General features: G+C 35.9%; 1 long non-coding RNA gene across 4 annotated transcripts in view; it reads left to right on the top strand.

Moving 5' to 3' along the window:
- The first annotated feature begins 1,159 nt into the window (after window positions 1-1,159).
- The window catches only part of LOC118152306 (uncharacterized), a 33,884-nt gene continuing 20,120 nt past the window's right edge, over window positions 1,160-14,923 (top strand). For all 4 annotated transcript variants that reach the window (XR_013525554.1, XR_004740948.3, XR_013525553.1 and 1 more), the window contains exon 1: window positions 1,160-1,368. This is a non-coding gene — a long non-coding RNA (uncharacterized LOC118152306). The remainder of the gene's footprint in view (window positions 1,369-14,923) is intronic.

Genomic DNA, 14,923 nt, shown 5'->3' with positions numbered 1-14,923 from the left:
AGTTTATTATAAAGAAATTTGATAATTCACAGAGTTGGAAAGGGTGTATTAGAGAACAAAGCTTTGCTAGGCTCATAGGAATAGTGTCTAAAACTGTGCTCAATAATTTCTCTGAAAAGAAAGTCACCACAAATGTTACCGGCCTACATAGCAAAAGGCAAAGCCACTGTTCCTTCCTCTGTACTGACGCCACTTCTGACTTGGGAAATATATAACCACTGCACCCAATTGGCTGACCCTCATTCCATTACGCCTATCGGCAAAATAAAAGTTGTAAAAGGCTTTCTTTGTTAACTCTCCTGTCATACAATAAGCATCACCTATTTTTAAAAAGAAAGTAAATGTTTTCCAAGTTCAAAATGTGTGCTTCCAACAAAAAAAAAGAATAATTAAACCACAGAATGGAAAATATATTTACATCTTACTTGATGAAAGACTTATACACATATACAAGGAACTCCTCCTATAAGTCAACACTTAAAAGGAAAATACTACAATTAAACAAAGAATTATGATATAACCCCAATATTCCACTGCTCAGTATATATCCAAAAAAACGCGGAAAAGAGTACATTTAAACAAAATGTTTATTGCAGCTCTATTGACAATAGCCAAAAGCTGGAAACAACCCAAAAAGTCATCAAGAGATGAATGGACAAACCGTGATATCTGGCATACAGTGGAATATTATTTAAAAGAATGAGGTACCAGTATGTGCTACAATGTGAAGAAGCTTTCAGAACATATCAAGTAAAAGAAGTTAGGCACAATAGGTCACATTCTAACCAGTTATACGAATTACTCAGAATAGATTAATCAATAGAGACAGAAGGCAGATGGGTGGTCGCCAGAAACTGGGGGGAGTCGGGAATGAGGAGCAACTGCTTGAGGGTAAGTGGCTTTTATGTCTGAAACAAATGGAAATGTTTTAGAACTAGAGAGAGGAAGCAGTTGCAAACATTGTGAATGAACTGAGTATTACTAAATTCTTCACTTTAAAGTGGTTGCTATGGTTTGCCTGCGTCCCCATTCCTATCTCTGACTGTATCTCCCAGAATTCCCGTTTGTTGTGGGAGGGACCCAGGGGGAGGTAATGGAATCGTGAGGGCCGGTCTTTCTCGTGCTATTCTCGTGATAGTGAGTAAGTCTCACGAGATCTGATGGGTTTATAGGGGTTTCCGCTTTTCCTTCCTCCTCATTTTCTCTTGCTGCCACGGTGTGAGAAGTGTGTTTCGCCTCCTGCCATGATTCGGAGGCCTCCCCAGCCGCGTCGCACTGTAAGTGCAGTTAAACCCAGTTTCTTTCCCCGGTCTCAGGGATGTCTTTATTAGCAGGGTGAAAACGGACTAATACGATGGTTCTTCTCAGGTATGTGAACTTCACCTCAAAATTATTATTTTTTTAATGAGTAGCCAAAGGTTTGGACACTGCAACATGAAAAGACGCATTATCATACGTGAATAGACAATATTCACATGAAAAGATAATCAGCATTTTTAGTTATCAGTAAAATATAAATTAAATCTCAGTAAGGTATTATTTTACACTTGCTAGAATGTCTAAAATTTTAGAAATATATACTGAAAACCGTGTGTTAGTATATAGAGGAACTGGCACGTTCATATTTCACTGGTGGAAGTGTCAAACGGCCCAACTGCCTTGAAAAAGTAGTTGGCACTTAGAGAGTTAAGTACACAGCCAATGTACCATCCATCAATTCCACTCCTGATCATACCCAAATAAATGAAAAACATATGTTCATAAAACGATTTTTTTCAAGAACCTTCCTAGCAGCCAAATTCATAAGAGCCCCAAACCAGAAATAATCCAACCACATCAGTAGAAGAATGGCTGAAACTACAAAAGGACACTGTAGTTCACCCAAATAATTACTAGTCAGCAATAAGAATGCAGACTGCTGAGCCGTGAAGCAGCATGTGTGTACTTAACAAGAGAATTTTAAGTGAGAGAAAATGGACACAAATATTAACATGCTAATGGATTTGATTTATATTATCCCATCAACTGGGACAAATATAGACACATAAATGAAAAAGAGTTTCCTTGGAGTGAACTGGAAAGGTCATGAGAGACCTCTCTGAGATGATGAGATGTTCAGTTTCTTTAAGTCTTAGATGCACAGGTATAAATAATTTCCAAAAGTAATAAGATGTAACACTTAAGATTTGCATGTTTCACATTATGTTAATGAATGATGATGTTTTTTTTTGTTAGTGTGATTTTTCACATCTTTCGCAAAATAACTTAATTTCTGACATGTAATTTTTGTGGACAATAGTGTCCTAGCTATTTCTCACTTTATAATAGATTTTTACATATTCAGATTGGATACGTATTTTGCTGTTTTTTTCCTTTCAGCATTCAGTCTCCTACCTGTGTCCAACCTCATTTCGTACGCTAATAGTCACACACCTGCCGATTTCCCATCAAATGACATAATTTTTAAAGTACCACCTGTGATACAACATATTGTACAGCTTCAATTTTAAAACTTTATGAATATTAAAAGCAAATGCTAGTGCTTCCTAGAATGTATTTGGCTTCCCTTTCTACTCACCAGGCCTCACCCAGGTGTTGATTTAAAATTCAGTGGCACAAAATGATTATCTATCATTCTAAATTATCCCATATTCTTTTAATCTTGATGTATCTAAGACAGAAGCCTGGGAAACACTTCTTTTCCCATTGACCATATAGCACATTTTGTCATTAACAGCTAAAGCTTCATCATTTTGAATTTCTTTGTAAACAAAGATTTATAAGTGAGCCTTCCAGCATCTGCCTTATCAGGTTTGTGAAAGGGAAAAATTAAAGCTACTATATTTATTCCAAGCCTCCTCTGTAATGGATCTCACATGAGAGCTCAATTTTATTTTCTGTGTATCAGAAATAAGCGCTATCAAAGATACAGTGTGTAAGAAATTATGTAAAGCCATCACACAGATGGTAGATAATAATATGAAATTGTTGATGGCAATCTGTCCCCTTAACAAGCAAAGAGAAATGACTCTCTCTTATAAATAATAATACCTAGTGCTTGTTAAATTTTGTGGTACTTTTACTTTATGAGAAAGAGACACAGGCTTTGATAATGAATGTTATTGAATAGAGATGAAGCAACCCACAGTCTTTTATTTATTTTATCAGAGTAGGCATGAATGAATAAACAGGAAGATAAATAGGTATATAGATTGATCGAAAGATAGATCGATGTTAAGACTGTCAAGAAGACCTAATAAAGTCACATAGTTGTAATAAGGTTTTATCTGAAAGACATTTTTTTCTCATCAACTTTTTAGTTAACCCCAAGGAAGCAAACTGTTGCATTGTCCAATGCTTTACTTTGTAGTCTCATTTACATTGTTTCTAATGAAATAGTAGAGTGTAAAATAATTTGTTCAGATACTCATTCATGCAATTATTTCAGTTTCTTTTATGAAACCAACATTTTCTTGGCACTGTATTGTGAGAGGAAGTTGTGAATATGATTGTCTGGCCTCCGTATTGAACCTAAGGAATGATCCAGAAAAATCAATAGAAGACTGGTGTATTTTAAGTCTGTAAAATGAGATTAGATTCTTCAAACATTAATTCATCCAGTTAGTATATACTAACTGCTTATTATCTTCCAGACTAGTGAGAAAATTGTATTAAAATGGGAAAGATTGGTCGGGGGTGGTGGCTCAAGCTCGTAATCCCAGCACTTTGGGAAGCCGAGGCGGGTGGATTGCCTGAAATCAGGAGTTCACCACCAGCCTGGGACAAAATGAAACCTCATCTCTACTAAAATACAAAAATTAGCTGGGTGTGGCAGTGTGTGCCTGTAGTCCCAGCTACTCAGGAGCCTGAGGTGGGAGAATTGCTTGAACCTGGGAGACAGAGGTTGCTGTGAGCTGAGATTGCACCACTGCATTCCAGCCTGGGTGACAGAGGGAGACTGTCTCAAAAAAAAAAGAGAGAGAGAAAGAAGGAACCTCAATCCAGGGTGAGTTATGCTGACATTCTTCAACCTTCTAAAATTTAAATGTATTAATAATACAAGTAAAGTTCTCACCACCATGCTTGACACTTGATGGGTAAAAAATTAATGTTAGTTACACTGGAAATAGATAAGCTGTCATCATGATTGTCATTATCATTATAGTAGTTAATGCTACATAATAAGTGCATTTTTAAAGTATACATATATACTTTTACCATGCTATATTTTAGAATAAAACCAAATGATGGAAACTCCATAGATTCAGAAATAATTTCTACTACTACTTTGTTATGTATTTTGAAATAATATTATTAATAATCAAGTGAAAAAGATGAAAATCATGAGCAGAAAAGTATATGGCATCAACAAAATGTAAAATGGGAATGAAACATTGTTAATTAATGTATGTTTTGAATATTACAATACAGTTCAAATATTGATGTAGAGACAATTGTTTGTAGACAATTACTTAGAGCATGCTTTTTTCTCTCTCTTTTTTTGCATTGCTGAGAATCCTGCTCCCTATAAAATGCCAATTTTGGTGTCACTGTAAAGAAGAAAAGAGATTTCAGGGCAGGAGTGAGGAACAATTAAATCAATGCAATGTAATTATAGTTATAAGTGTCATTTTAGAATCACCTATGATGGATTGTCTCAATCTTGACATTATAGGCATTTAGGGCCAGATGATTCTTTGTTGTGTGGGTTTTCCTGATCATGTAGAATGTTAGCAGCATACCTGGCCTCTACCTTTGAGAGACCAGTAGCAATGTCTCCAGGTATTGCAATGGTTCCTGAAAGGGTGAGGGTAATATTGTCACCTGTTAAGAACCACTGGCTTAATGTTGAAGAAGAAATGTATAGGCTTCTGTATATTAAAACACCAAAAGTCTTTGAGAGATGGCTCATACAAGAGGAATTTTGGCCAATTTGATAGAACCTCTGACCAGATAAGACTAGGGACAAATGAAACTGTTAATTATTCAGAGTTTGTGTTCTGAAACCATTCTAGTATAACCCAAGATACATGTGCAGACAAGAGAAAGTGAAAGCAATCAGAAAATATCTCCTATGTGAAAGTAAAACAGTGAATATTGAAAAGAGAAGTGGGCAATTCTAAGTTTTGACAATAGAGAGTGTTATTCACCAGCTTTGTTTATTTCAACACCTGTTTAAATGTTGTACTTCTTAGATTACATATATAAAGTAAACTTAGCAGTTATAAATTTTGTCTATGCAATCATATTTTGACTTTATTTTTAAATGATTAACAAATATATATACTAAATGGGTTATCATCACTTTTCTCAATTATCCAAACAGTAATTAGCTCCAAAAACTAACCTTAATGAAACACCTGGTCTCTTCAAGAGATCTAAATAAGTTAACTGGGATTTTTGTCAATAATTTCAACTCATTTTAAGTACAGAAATTTACCAACCTGTTAGGATATATATATTGTAAATATGACGTTCACTTAAAAGTAGTTTTTGAGTTGGGCAGAGGAGCAATAAGGACCTACTAAATTTTTAGTTTTAAAAATTAATTAATATGATATCCTCATTAATATAATATAAGAATACCAAAAGAAACACTAGAAGTCAGAATTATTTTCTTTGGCTTTCTATGGTAAACTTTTTTAAAGTCTATTTTTATTGTAAAAAAGGAAAATTATTCCTAAAATTTGTATCGGTGGTGGAGAGTGGAGGCCAACATCAACTCATTTTGATACTACATTTGTGTGGCAAACGGTGGGATGATCTGCGGCATTGAATGGCTTCCTCATGGAAGGGAAGTGGCATAAATCAAGCCCTGACCTGCTGCTGCCCCGTACCTATGTACAGACTTGGTTTTAGTTTTCTTTCTTTTTCCCTGGTCCTGATCCACTTTGAACTTTGTTCTTGGATTTCCTCAGCACAACTTCAACTGGCAAGTCCTTAGCATGCTCTTAGGAGTATTAGTATCAAAAGCTCCTGGTAAGCTTCACAAGGGGGACAGGGGGCAAGCTTTCCTTGGTTGCATTATTTTGGAAAATAACAGATTATGTTAAGAAAAAGGAGTTACTTTCGGAGAGAAAAATAAGTGAGTTGTTTTTAGATAAGTAAGAAATTGACAACCCATAGTACAGAAATATTGATGATTCAAAATATGTAAAGAACTTAGACGCAACATTTCCATACATTGTGTAATAAGCATATGGAATGCATTGAGCAAAATGACCATCAAAGAAAGTAAATAAATGAGCGTAAGAAGCAGATGTTTTTACATCAGGAAAAGGATTAAAGCACACACTGGCAAGTCCGCGAATGGAATTATGATAAAAGTGGACAGACTCTTTGAGCCACGTGGTACTTTCAGGTCGTCCATCTAAAATATAAATCTTTATTTTTAATTAAAATATCCCTCCCAAGCCAGTGCATACGTCTTAGCATGCTTGGAATTAAACTGGGCTTGGCCTAGGGCATGATTTACATGGGTAGTTCTAGTCCTTGGCTCATTAATGAAAAACATACCTAGAAGGAAAATTTGGAACAATTTATATCATGCTAGATAGACCTAACATTAATATTCCTGAGGAAGTTCATGTCATGTTAGAAAAAAGAAGTTCGTAGGTTAGTAGATCATAGTCAAAACATGCAAATGTCTAATATTAGTGAATATGCTGAATATTTTAACAGTCCCACTTAAAGCTTTCAGAATATGATTTCTGCTGGAAATGTGACTTAGACCACAGACATGTGGATTGTCTTTTGTTTCTTGAGCTGTATTTTCCTTAGCTCTGTCCCCACAGGGCAGCTTCATGCAGGGATGCTTTTTTAAAATTCGTGCCTGTTGGAATCTATTCCTTCTCATCTTCCCCATTTGTCATACTGAAAAAGGGATGCTCTTCTTTTTGCTTCTTGTTAAGCAATCAGAAAGCGCTCATTTCTAAGATACTAATGTATCTCAGATATTACTAAGTGTTTTATAGCACATTGGTGCATTAATCTTAATGAGACCACAAAGGAGTTGGTGTCTGTGATTCCATTTTACAAATAATTGCTAAAGGAGTAGCTTCATTGATTGACTTTTGACTATGTTTCAGAGGGTGCATGTTGTACTCTTTGCCTCATTTAATTCTTAAAAAATACTATGGGAGAATATTTTTACTATTACTCTCTTTAGAGTAGAATGATTTATAATCCTTTGGGGTTATACCCAGTAATAGGATTGCTGGGTCAAATGGTATTTCTGGTTCTAGATCCTTGAGGAATCACCACCCTGTCTTCCACAATGGTTGAACTAATTTACACTCCTACCAACAGTGTAATAGTATTCCTATTTCTCCACGCCCTCTCCACCATCTATTGTTTCCTGGCTTTTTAAAGATCACCATTCTAACTAGTGTGACGTGATAGTTCAATGTGGTTTTGGTTTGCATTTTCTAATGACGAGTGATGATGAGCTTTTTTTCATGTTTGCTACCTGCATAAATGTCTTCTTGAAAAGTGTCTGTTCATATCCTTCACCCACTTTTTGATGGGGTTGTTTGTTTTCTTCTTGTAAATTTGTTTAAGTTCTTTGTAGATTCTGGATATTAGCCCTTTGTCAGATGGATAGCTTACAAAAATTTTCTCCCATTCTGTAGGTATTTTCCCAACACCATTTGTTAAATAGGGAATCCTTTCTCCATTGCTTGTTTTTGTCAGGTTTGTCAAAGATCAGATGGTCGTAGATGTGTGGTGTTATTTCTGAGGCCTCTGTTCTGTTCCAGTGGTCTATATATCTGTTTTGGTATCAGTACCATGCTGTTTTGGTTACTGTAGCCTTGTAGCATAGTTTGAGGTCAGTTAGCATGATGCCTCCAGCTTTGTTCTTTTTGCTTAGGATTGTCTTGGCTATGTGGGCTCTTTTTTGGTTCCATATGAAATTTAAAGTAGTTTTTTTTTCAATTCTGTGAAAAAAGTGAATGGTAACTTGATGGGGATAGCGTTGAATCTATAAATTACTTTAAGCAGTATGGTCATTTTCATGATATTGATTCTTCCTATCCATGATCATGCAACCTCTGCCCCCCACCCTGGGTTCAAGTGATTCTCCTGCATCAGCCTCCCACGTAACTGGGATTACAGGTGTGTGTCACCATGCCTGGCTAATTTTTGTATTTTTAGTAGAGATGGGGTTTCACCATGTTGACCAGGCTGACGTTGAACCCCTAACGTCAGGTGATTAGCCTGCCTTGGTATCCCAAAGTGCTGGGATTACAGGCTTGAACCACTCTGTCCAGGTGTTCTCTCTCTTATGAACCTCAAAAAGATGATCTTCACACTTTTGCATCTTAGGTCTCTGACACTGTTAAAAATTACTGTGAAGCAACACCAGTGATATTTACTTTATTAGACATTAAAAGTAAAAAATAAATATGTGCTTATAAAGTGACAATAATAAGCCCATACAGTGTTATTATTAATGTTATATTTTTATGAAAAAGAACTATAACAAGGCTGAAATTGCATTACATTTTCTTCAGACTCTTTAATGCCAGGTTTAATTGAAGCTAGCTGTATTCTCCTGGCTGTTTTATATTCAATCTGTAGCAATATGTTGTCTTGATTGATGCATAAAATGAAAGACCAACCTCAAAAATACATGTAGTTAAAAGAGAGATGGTATTTTCATGGTTGTTCCAGATACTTGTAAATATTCTTTTTGATACTACATCAAAATGTGAGAAATGGTGGTTTCTTAAAGATTAGTGACAACTAAAACCATATTGACAAGCCTTTCATGCAATGTTACATTAAAACCCGTTGGTCTATCTGGAACTGTCAATGAATCTTTTATTCATGGAGTATGTATTTAAGTATTAAAATTAAATTATTATAATTTTTATTTTCCTAGTAATGTCATAAATTGATCAATAAAATAGAAAATAATTCCTGTCTCTTAAAAGAACAATTTAAATTAACAAATATTGAAGAGATGTCTGCACCCCCATTTTTGTTGCAGCACTGTTTGTAATAGCCAACATATAGAATCTACCTAAGTGTCCAGCAATAGATGAATAAAGAAAATATGTGTTTGTGTGTATGTGTGTGTGTATATATATATACACACACACCACATTGCATATATATATATATATATACACACACACACACACACACACACACACACAATGGAATATTCAGTCATAAAATGATATGAAACTGTTATTTGGAACAAAATGGATGGAATTGGAGTACAGTATGTAATATAAAATGCTATAGGCAGAAAAAGACAAATATCGTGTTCTCACTCAGATGTGGCAGTTAATGATACTGATTTCATAGATCTAGAGAGTAAACTGATGGTTAACAGAGGCTGGGAATGGTAGGGGAGGAGAGAATAAAAAGCGGTTGGTTAATAGGCACAAACATACAGATAGATAAAAGGAATAATAGCTAGCAAATGGTAGCGCAGTAGCATGACTATAGTTAGTAATTTATTATGTATTTCAAAATAACTAGAAAATTAGAATTGGAATGTTCCTAAGACACACAAAAAGATCAATGTTTAAGGTGATAGGTCCTTCAGTTACCCTGACTTTATCATTACACGTCATATCCTTGTATCAGTGTATCACATGTACCCCATAAATCTTCACAACTCTTATATAACCATAAAAATGAAAAATAAAAATTAAAAAAAATCAACAGTATATAAGTTGGAAGGTTGAGTGATTTCTACTTGTCCTTTCTAAACTTTTGCCTCTGATTTATATATGTATATATCTATCTATAAAACATAATACTTTCCTACAGTAGAACTCCACAGTTGAAATAATGTATTAAATTTAAATTTGTGGGCATATTTAAGGCTATTTGCAAACCTTGTCAAAATGTTTTCCAGAAAGATTGAACTAGTTTATTTTTTGCCACGCTTTATACAGTAAAAGTAATCTCATCATATACTTTCCAGCATTTGAACATTTTCAAAGCTATGATCAAGAACTTTGATTTTAAAATGTTATTAGAAAATAAACAGAGATGATAGACTTGCTCACTCGGTTTTCCTTCCTAGCGACAACCATTATTTTGGAAGCCTATGAGTCTAGTATAGGCAGCTGTGTTTAGAGGTGATCATTTTATATGACAAATATATGAAGTGACTTCAAAAGTATAAGAAATCACCATCTAATGTAGAGAATTTGTAAGAGCTTGTTAGCAGTATGTCCTAAGGGTGATTGGCAGGTTTGCTTACCACATGGCCTTAATAGACGTAATATTTTCTGTTTAATCTACTCACATCCCAATTAAGATTGTTCTGATCCTCTGCTAGAGATAATCTCTCTTAACTATAGCCAGCAGCTAGCTCCTGGCAGCTGCAAACTTCTGGTGAGATCATTTAAAATTGTAATACAAATCTATAAATTACTCTTGAACAAATGTTTATATATATATATATATATATATATATATATATATATATATATATGTTAGGTATAAGAAATAAAAAACAATTTTTGAAATTAGACAGTGCCCCTGATAGTTAATATATTTGAGGAATATGTATTGTTTTAATTCCCATACTGATTAAAAGATGTAAAATATTCTTCTCAGCACATTTGATTTGTAACACAATGAAATAATGAATGTAACTAAATGTCTTATCAATATTATAGATGTAAATGACTTTGTATCACTGATACAAAATTATGCTCCAAACAATATCATATTGAATTCAGTCTTGTTTGAATATAAAGCACATGTCCATAGTACCTTAAACATCCAGTCTGTACATTTAGAACTTCATCAGTTTACCAAATCTGAACATTGCTTTTCATCTATAAAAATTCTAGAATGACATGACATTACTGATAATGGCTCATGTTTCCAACTGAATAATATATTACTTAAATTTCAAAAACTTTTGACATATAATACATACATTTGTTTTGTTTTCTTTGCTTTAATATTTTTCTTTGATTTCCAAATTAAGACCAGTATTACAGACAATAAATGAGGTGATCCCCTATGTAAATTAATCATTTAAATTTTTATAAGGGTATAATATTTTAATACATATAAATAAAATTAACATGTTAAGCACAATACATGTTAGACATGTATTATATCATAACTGAAATTGTAGCAATTTTAAAAACATGCTGCACATTCATTTATTTTTAGGTGTTTGTTGTCATCACTGTATTTCAATGTTGACATCAAATTATATTCACTTAGATATCTTAAACTGGTGAAATGAGAATATATTCCACAAATTCTGTTTTTTCTCTAATAAAACAGTTTTTTTTTTTAATTTAGACTAGAGTGTAATCTACAATTCCTGCTAGACTAAAAATAGAAACCATCATTTTACCAGCTTGCAGGAAGAACAGCAGCAATGTGATGTCACCTGTTTGCAATTTATTCACAAAAGCAAGGACCCCGAACTCTTCATTGATGAAGAACAATAAAAACTAATGGTAGTCTGTTAGGACAACATGAGTACAATAAGACAAAATTAATTAAAATCATTACACCCATAAGCGCCCCTGTTGAGGAAAGCTGACACTAATGATGGTGGTGTGTCAGTCATGAGCATAATCCCACTGGAGAGGGGTCCCTGGCACTGTACACTCTGATAAGGAAAACCAAGTTGTGATGGCTGTCCCAAGTCTCAACAGTTAAGTGCATGCATGTTGGAACTAGATTCCTGGATCCCAAAATGCTGGTCTAGTTGTTGTCCAAAACACTGTGATGATTTTAGTCATATATCTTTGTAGAGAAATAGTCTTACTATATGTTTTTGATATGATTAATGAGACTAAGATATAAAAGTGTTGATGGATGACAGGTTTCAATTAGAATCCGTTTGATATGTACTGTGCGGGTGTAATTCATGTTTTTAGTCCATCTGTAGTGCTGAGTGCTCAGGGTGAACAGCAGGTATTACTGAGTGTGGGAACTCATGGACACAATATTGGCTGACCCAAGGGAGCCTTGTCTCTTGGCCTATTGTAGAAGTTGTGTTAGTCTGTTTTCACATTGTTATAAAGAACTACCTGAGAGTGGGTAATTTATAAAGAGAAGAGGTTTAATTGGCTTGCAATTCTGCATGGCTGGGGAGGCCTCAGGAAACTTACAATCATGGCAAAGCATGAAGGGAAAGCAAGGCACTTCTTAAATGGTGGCAAGGGAGAGAGAGAGGGATGGGAGAAGTGTCACACTTTTAAACCATCATATTTTTATGAGAACTCATTCACTATTATGAGAACAGCTTGTGGGAAACAGCCCCTGTGATTCAATCACCTTCCACCAGGTCCCACCCTCGACATGTGGGGTTATTATTTGATATGAGCTTTGGGTGGGGACACAAAGCCAAGACAGATCAAAAGTCATATTCTGACAAGAATATTTGGTTACACCACACATCTGGGTCAGAGATACTGCCAGATTCTGTTACATGAAGAAGTCTATGTGATAATTTATCTTTCCTTTTATGGTTAATCTCTTCTTCCCCTATTATCTTATTTCTAATATTCTTTTTGGGCAGAGACAAAGAGTCCTGGGTATAGAGAGTTCCATTTCCTGACATCATTTACATAACCTGTAATTTTCCTGTAACCATGATATATGACACACTGTTTGGGAGTGGCTTCAGTTAAAGGATTCTGATTTACATTTATGTCTCAGTAAGGCTGTCAGGAAGCCTCTCAGAAAGCTATGTGGGATGTGCTCCAGAGTCACCAAAAACCAGCTCAGGAATAAAGTAGACTGCTCCTAAGTCCTGAACTCAGAGAAGGATATCTGCAGTAGGAGTCTGAAATTAACTCCCTGTCACCAAGCTCTTGATTGGTATAGTTGACTATATGGATGTATCTTCTGTATCCCGAGATTTCTCTTCCCCTTGGGTACTCTTGGGAGAGGTAGCTCAGCATTTCTTCTCTGGGATTCCAAGAGGCATGGAGTGATTTGGATTGGACAGTTTTTAGCCATTCTTCCTTATCGTTAGTGCTAGGAAGAACTTCCAACTGTGGAGGGGAGCCAAGTGACTGAATTGTTGGCGGCAGAATAACTCTAGGTGTCCCTTGTAATTTAGGGTTTCTGAATGATCTGCCTACTCAGGAGTGTGTGGCCCTGGACATATAAAATATGTAACCTGCCTTATCACAGGCGTTAATGCCCTATGGACCCTGTGTACACCTGGGAAGTAAATAATACCTCTATTCTCAAGCCATCTGGTATTCACAATGAATTACCATCACCATCAAGGGAGATGCCAGCTCCCATAAACTCAAGAGCAGTGGTGCCCTACAGACTGGCAACATGGCCACCTAATTTTTGTCCATTCTTATAACTTACTCTATACCCTAGGAGATGACTTCAGCCCTTGAGATGACCTAGTTTAAGGCCACTGCCATACGCCAGGTCAAGAGCATCCACACAAGTTTGCGTGCATAAACTTCCAGCAAGCTGCATTTGGCACAGAAACATGGGCAGTTGGAATGGGTGTATAGCTTCTGTTTCCTGGTATTCTATGGAGTGGAACCATGACTATGACCTTTGGGAGAGAAACTTTATGACCCTACTGCTGTCTTGTTTTATGAGTTGAGCATGGCAGCACTATAAGTGAGGAACAAATTTATTGATCTCAAGCTTTCAATTTAGGAAAGTGTTAGCAAATGCCAGTTTCTCAGCATCTGGACACTGCGTTACCAAGGCACTAAGCTTGGGCAAGACACAGAGCCAGCTGGGGAGGGAGGCCCATGACTCAGCATCACAGGGACAACCTAGAGATGCCTCCCAGGCTCATGCACAGGACAGTCATCTTGTATCCACAGTCACAGGAATGAAAAGGGAATGCCCTAAAGCATCTGATGAAAATATGCTCATCATCTCACCACCGTAACTGCCAATCTATCTGCTTGTGAAATTATAGTTTTTAGTCTTGCACCTGTCGTTAAAGATGAAAGGACCCTTCCACCAGTGCCAAATTGTTCCTTTTATTTGATGGATACCATCCCGTATTGCCAAATTTCCATAAAATTTTCTTCTGCAATTGTGTAATTCCTCTTCTGCATCTCTAATTTCTACCCCCCAATCAGATTATTCTCATCATTCTATAAACATGACATAATATCAACAATATTTTAAAAATTAAAGAAGATAATATCCCTTTAGCTCACATTCTTTTCTGATTCCCCATCCAATTTGTTTCCTCAACAAAACATCTTGACATTCCTGTCTCTAGTCATTTGCTCAGTCTCACTGCCACTAAAAACAGACTTGACCCTGACCACATTGCTTCCCACAGGCTGCTCTTATCAAGGTCTCCAAAGTGTCCATACTGCCACATTCAGCATCTCTGAGATCTTCTTCAGTAATAGCTCAGCAACATTCATCCAAAAATCACCACATCTCTCTTCCCTCCCTTGACTTCCTGAACACTGCCTTCCTCTGCCTGTTGTTCTTGCTCTCAGACACCTCTCTTCCATTCTTCTTCTCTGACTCCTTTCCTATCTCTTCTCCTCTAAATGACATTCCCCAGGATTCTGAGCTGTCTTCTCTCCTCTAAATATTCTCTATTATTTAGTGATTCCATTCAGTCCCAGGATTTTAAATATTAATTGTATTTAGTCCCAACATTTCTCTTGAACTAGGTTCTATACCCAAGGCAACATCTTCAAATATATATGTAACTAAGATTCTAGATTCTAATTCTAAAATCACACTGTTTTTTTTTTTTTTTGAGACAGAGTCTCACTTTGTCACCCAGGTTGGAGTGCAATGGCACCATCTCGGCTCACGCAACCTCCGCCTCCCAGATTCAAGCAATTCTCCTGCCTCAGCCTCTTAAGTACCTGGGATAACAGGCACATGCCACCGCACCTGGCTAATTTTTGTATTTTTAGTAGAGACGAGGTTTCAACATCTTGACCAGGCTGGTCTCGAACTC

This window comes from Callithrix jacchus, chromosome 1 (assembly GCF_049354715.1).
Source record: "Callithrix jacchus isolate 240 chromosome 1, calJac240_pri, whole genome shotgun sequence".
In the NCBI taxonomy this organism is placed as follows: Eukaryota; Metazoa; Chordata; class Mammalia; order Primates; family Cebidae; genus Callithrix; species Callithrix jacchus.
Note: the sequence above shows the minus strand (reverse complement) of the source record. Positions and strands in the feature narration are given on the sequence as shown.